The 6,620-nt window shown below is 32.3% G+C and overlaps 1 protein-coding gene across 4 annotated transcripts in view; it reads right to left on the reverse strand.

Moving 5' to 3' along the window:
- ZRANB3 (zinc finger RANBP2-type containing 3) overlaps positions 1-6,620 on the reverse strand; it is a 224,717-nt gene that overhangs the window by 143,359 nt on the left and 74,738 nt on the right. The gene's annotated exons all lie outside the window — the stretch shown is intronic.

Here is a 6,620-nt window from a genome sequence, read left to right on the forward strand (position 1 = left end):
ATACCAACTGCTGGTCAGGTTGCGGGGCAAGAGGAACTCTCATTCATTTCTACTGGAAATGAAAAATAGTACATCCACTTTGGAATACACTTTGACAGTTTTAGACAAAAGTGAACATAGTCTTACCGTATATTATGAGTTGAATCATTTCCCTGCCAGAAAGGTACACCGAAGTCCTAAACCAGGTACTTCAAGAAGTGAACTTATTTGGATGCAGTGTCGCTGCAGATGTAATTAGTTACGATGATGTCATTTTAGAGTAAAGTGAACCCTTAATCCAATCTGCCTGATGTTATTATAAGAGGAGAAGGAACACAGACACACAGGGAGAATGCCCTGTGACGAATGAGGCAGGGATTGAAGTGAGGCAGCTACAAGCCCAGGAACACCAAGGATTGCCGGCCATCACTGAAACTAGCTTCTGAGTCCCCAGAAAGAATCAAACCTCCTTACACCTCAGTTTCAGATTTCTAGCCTCTAGAATTGTGAAAGGATAAATTTCTGTTGTTTTAAGCCACTGAGTTTACAGTACTTTCTTATGTAAGCACTAGGAAACTAATATAACATCCAGTCCAGCAACTATACTTCTCAAACTATTCAACTGATCATATCCTCATAAAAACCTATATGTGAATGTTTACAGAAGTTTTATTCATAATTGTGAAAAACTGGAAGCAATTAGGATGTCCCTTCATCTTGGTGAATGGAAAACAAAGTACATCCATACAATGGAATATTATTCAGTAATAAAAAAAAAGAGCTACTGAACCACAAAAAAGACATGGATGAACTTACATGCATATAGCTAAATGAAAAAAAAGCCCGTCTGAAAAAAGTATGTTTCCAATTAAATGGCATTCTGAAAAAGGAAAAATGATAGATTCATTAAATTTATCTGTGGTTGTCAGGAGTTTTGGCCTGGGGGGAATTAAAAGTAAGTGAAGCACAGTAAAATTATCCTGCATGATACTGTAATAGTGAATTGAGGCATTAATCATTTGTGTATATCTGTAGAACTTTACAATATAAAGAGTAAACTTTAATGTATATAAATATTTAAGAAATAATTTAGGTGGTCAGGGGATCTTGTGATGGAGTGTACAGTATGAAAAAAGAATTTAAATGTATTATAAATGTATGAAACAACCTTGTCGAAGGGAGTAGAGGAATAAGGTGCTGACCTACACAATTTTTGAACTGAGTGGAATATGTAAGAATAAAGGCAAAAGGAACTGTACATAAGCATTGTATCCTAGTTGATAATTTTCTTCCCCACAGGGGTACAGGTTAATAATAATGAAACCATCATACATGCATACTGAAACTGAACAAGTATATAAACCTATGGCAGATGGTAAAAGCCAAAATTCTCACTTTTAGGGTGGGATGTTACAGATAAGCAAGGGGGAGGGACAAGAATAATCCGTGTTGTAATTGATTAGAGTTGGAGACATCAGTATGAACTCATGTTTAGCTTAATTACAGATATGGATGGTTACATATATAAATATTTATAAATACGTGTATACAGACATGTTAGTATACACACATTTATCTCCTTGCTTTGTCAGCTGAGAGGAGCTAGAAGAAATGACACTTCAGTAAAAATGAGTATACCTAGCACTTATATCCTAGTTCTAATATCATTTTTTTCAATAAAAAGAACAAGGTTTCTTATAGAAACAATTGATTCTAGAACTGATGCAGGGAATACAAGATGAGCCTGGAGCATCTTGTGGTGCCAGAAAGTTAAGAAAATGCTAAAAATCAAACAAACAAAAAACCCCCAAAACTCCAAACCCTTATCAAAATAACCCACAATGAAGGGACACAGGAGTGAATTTAAAGAACTCCTAATGGCCAAAACTGGAACAATTTGAGCAAAAAAATAAATTAAATAAATAAGTAAATAGATAAATAGACAGACAGATAGTAGTATTAGATAATAACCTAAGATATAAAATGAATATCCAAGAGTCCATACTGACATAAATACATAATAAATAAATTAATGAATAAATTTCAAATAATTTATGTATTTACTCCACCTTTAAGAAGTTTAGTGTAATTTCCCAATCCCTTATCACTTTCTTTAAAAAAATATAGTATGTACAAAATAAAATGCTTAAAATAAAAAAAATACAGCATGTAAAGAGAGGAAAGTTTCTCCACTTTAGAGTGGGGAAACTTGACAAATACTTCATCAAGCCAGGTGACCAAGGTTAACATCAACAATCATAAGTCATTGATAGTATGTACCCTTGATGTGACATGATGAAAACAGCACCTTACCACTATTATCTTCCTCCCCAAACGCATTACCCCAGTCTGATCATGAAGAAAACATCAGACAAATCCCAGTGGAGGGACATTCTATAAAATACTGAACCATTAATTTTCAAAACTGTAAAGATCTTCGAAAACAAGGAAAGTCTGAGAAACTGTCACAACAAAGAGAAGTCTAAACAAATATGACTACTAACTGTAATGCGTCTTAGATGGGATGTTGGAACAGAAAAAAGGCAGAAAAAAAGTGAAGAAATCAACATAAAGTATGGTCTTTAGTTAACAATAATATATGAATATTGTTTCTTTAATTGAGCACATATACCATACTAATCTAAGATATTAATAATAGGGGACTGAATATGGGGTATATGAGAACTCTACATGATCTTCGCAATAATTCTATAAATCTAAAACCATTGTAAATTAAAATTTAAGCTGGATTGCTTCCGGCCAAATATCAGCTCTTAGCTATATACTCTTGGGCAATTTACTTAATTTAACCTCTCTGTGCCTCAGCTTTCTCATCTGTAAAATGAGAATAATAATAATAATACCCCAGAAAACTGTTGTGGGGAAGAGAAAAATTAAAACCTGGTACATATGTGTTAATTAACTATTCATTCAGTTCATTCCTTTAACAAAAATGTGCCAACAACAAAGAGTTATGAATTTGAAATAGTAAGAGCTCAAAGGAGGAAGTGTTAAATTTAACTTGGTCGTGGTAAAGGAAAACTAGTATTTATAGAAGCAAATGGAATAAAAATTTCCATCTCAGCTTATTTTGTCTAACCAGGGCAGGCTTATATAAAAAGAAAACTAAAATTCTTCATGTCTAAGTTAATTTCTTAGTCCTCAAACCTATAAATTAATGTTGGTAAAGCCTGTATCACAATATTAATTTTAAGATCATCTGCACAGAAATAACCTTCCAAAGGGGTCCTTCAGTGTTTATTACAGACACCTATATACTTTTGCCTGCAGGGAAATTGACAAGGTTTTTCAAACATGACTTCGGCCTACAGAAAAACTTCCACCAGCACTGCACAAGTTCCATATCCTCTCTCTTCCAAATTCCTCTTCCAGAGCAACACTTTGACCCAAAGAAAAACATCCATAATGATGACTTTAGGACCTCTGTTCCAATACCTATTAATATGTCACAAAACAGCCACAAAATAGACCAAGCCAAGTAGCATGTCTCTGACAAAAAGATTCCTTTTATTTTGAAAAAGGAAGAAAAGCAATATTTTATTTGATAAACCATTCTCCCTACCTCCTTAATGTTTTCTCAAGTAAGAGGAAAGAAACTTAAGAAAACGTGTGTGTGTGTGTGTGTGTGTGTGTGGTGTGTGTGGGGGGCGGGGAGGGGGGGGTGGTGAGAGGGGCTAAAACAGAGTACTAACAAAAAATGTTACATAAAAGAAAGCGGGAATTTTCTGAGTTTGATAATACATACTATAGACAAAACAGAATCCATGTATTGACAAAATTTTGTCCATTATGACACAATGTTATTCATGTAAATCCAAGATGTTAATCTCATTTTCTTAAGTAAAAACCAACATTGCAAGGTTTTCTAAACACTAAGTTTCTACAAAGAATAATAGCCTTTAAATACTTGACAAATAGGGTAGCCAGTGTGTAGGTTTAATATTTTTCCTCATGTATATCCTGGTTTGTGTTAATGTGAAATTATTTCTCGCATTTAAAATCATTTTATGAATAAACATTTGCAGCAACACAGCAAGGACACAGTGGTTCAAGAGCAATTAAGATAATAGTGCAACAGCTTGACTACAAACTGTGGTCTGAATTCCATTATTTATGGAATACAAATTCACAAGAGTTTCTATATACTCACTACATAGTTCTTGAAATAAAATTTAATTGCATTAAACCAAGAGGAGAGAAAGAAAGTAATTAAAATGGCTTCAGCTGGGTTTGCAAAGTAAATTTTACTAAAAGTTGAAGCTTTGTTGGTTACCCGAAGTATAGTTTTATAATTGAAATACACAATGATCACACAATTAGATAATTAAACAGAACTAAAATCATCATTCCAATGAAAAGTTAATGATTATTTTATATACAGTAGATAGATCATATAATTCCACAAAAATTAAATACATTAGAAATAGATAATAGTGGGAAAATACTAGCAGAAGTCATTTGTTTCTAAAGCTCGGGAGGAAAGATCACAGCAGACAGCTAAATTACACAATACTCTAAGTGGGTATTCAAATGTCTAAAAAAGGAGGTTCAATAACAGAGATGTAAAGTTGCTCTCCTAAGGCTTTTTAGCTATTTGATGAGTCAAACGGTCATCATATAAAACTACAGTTTTTAATTTAAAAATTAAAAGGTGGTTGACCTCCAAATTATAAACTGCATTTCCTTCTATGACTTCACGACCATTTTGTGATAAGAGCAAGAAAAGGAGAACAGTATTAGAAAACAGAATGAAGGTCAAACCAGAGTTCATACAATTTACATATATACAAGTTCTTTCCAATTCAACACTTTTAATTTATTAACTTTCATCCATATTAACTTGGTAAAGATTCCATAAAAATGACACTTTAACTCTACCACTAACAGAGGATATCAGTGGTTATGCGCTGTTTATTTCTATAGACTGTTTTTTGTACTCATTTGTAAATTGAGGATTTTTTCCTTAATTAATCTTTGCTATAATAAGCCCTGCAAAGTCCATTGGTGTAAAAGAATGAGAGTCTTTAACATGCTGGTGAAAAGAGAGAAGTAATTACGATGGACACAAAAGTAGAGAATTGTTTTTAAGTATTGAGGAAATAGTAAACAGTTCTTTTAAATTTATTAAATTGAAAAATAAGAATGGCTTTGAAAGAAGATCACAAATCATTCAATATGTGACAAGTGTTATGTGATTGTAAATAATAGGAGGTGAGGAAAGTTGCTGATATAATGAAAAACTCTTGCTAGCTAAGGATTCATCATGAACTTTCCATAATCCTTAGTCTAATGTTAATTGAGGAGAACATAGGAGTCTGTTGGAGAATAGGAGAGTTAAAGTGTTGATCAAATGTTAGTTTCAATCCATGAACGATTCCATAGATTTAAAGCCTATTCAAATCTTTAAGACATCAAAATGAAGAACAAGGTATCAATGACATGCCATAGCTGCTAAGACTTTCCCCATGAATTTCTTGTGAAGATTAAGATGGTGTTATCTTTTACAATGTGTTTTCTGTGAACATAAAACTGGTCTGTTTAAAATAATTATTCACACACATCCATACATATATCACATATATATTTTATAGATATATAAAATGGCTATGCATAGTTTGAGATTTCGAACAATGAATTTACATTCCTATTTGTTGTAAACATATTTAGGGAGTAAAGTGTAAGTGCCTTTCAGTCATTTTGGACTCTCAAATTTATTAATTTATTTAGAGACTTTTGGAATTCATTCTGTTCCAAAACAGAAATATCTATTGTTTCTCAAATATCTACGTCCTGTCTCTTCAATTACACTGTTGAGGTCTTTCACAGGCAATAACTGTTTCTAACATCTAGTCTAAACAAATGCCTATAGTGTGAAGAGTTCAAACTAAAAACTTAGGTAATTATAAATCGGCATGAACCAAAAAACCCTATATAACTTTTGCATAGCATTCATATTCATGTTATACTCTTTTTCACTTTTTTCCTAAAGAAGAGACTATAGAGATAAATTATTGATGAGTCTGTTGTGTAACTAAAACTAAAAGACAGTTAACTGGCAGAATCTTTTATGGTTCTACTCACATTTTTTTTAAATTCACTATCCATTTTTTTCATTTCTAACACATTTTTAAGTGGAGATGTTTTGCTGTTATATCCTTTAAAGGTGTCATTAAAACAGCAGCACATTTCTGAAATTGATATTAATTTAGAACTTTATTGATTTACATTATTCTGAGAATGTATGTAAAGAGTATCAGTTTATATAACAAGAATTTCCATTTCAGTGAGAAAATATGAATATGTATACAAGTACGTGCCACTTAAATGTATCAAATTGTTTAGTGATAAAATACCATTTTAACATTGTTTTATATTCATACAGAACAATAAACAATCTTTAGAGCAAAATCTTAAAAGTTTGGCTTTTAAGCAAGCATTATTATGATAAGTAGAAGAGAGTTCAGTTTCATTTGGGGCTGAATTTCAAAGCACATCCATGCTTCATAGGCCAACAATATAAAATTTTGGATTACTAATATTAATAATAACATGTTCCAAGTACATGCCTTGCATGCACACACACACACACACACACACTCGTTCCCATTCTTATTCTTTCC

The sequence above is a fragment of the Pteropus alecto genome, unplaced genomic scaffold (assembly GCF_000325575.1).
Source record: "Pteropus alecto unplaced genomic scaffold, ASM32557v1 scaffold3, whole genome shotgun sequence".
Taxonomy (NCBI): Eukaryota; Metazoa; Chordata; class Mammalia; order Chiroptera; family Pteropodidae; genus Pteropus; species Pteropus alecto.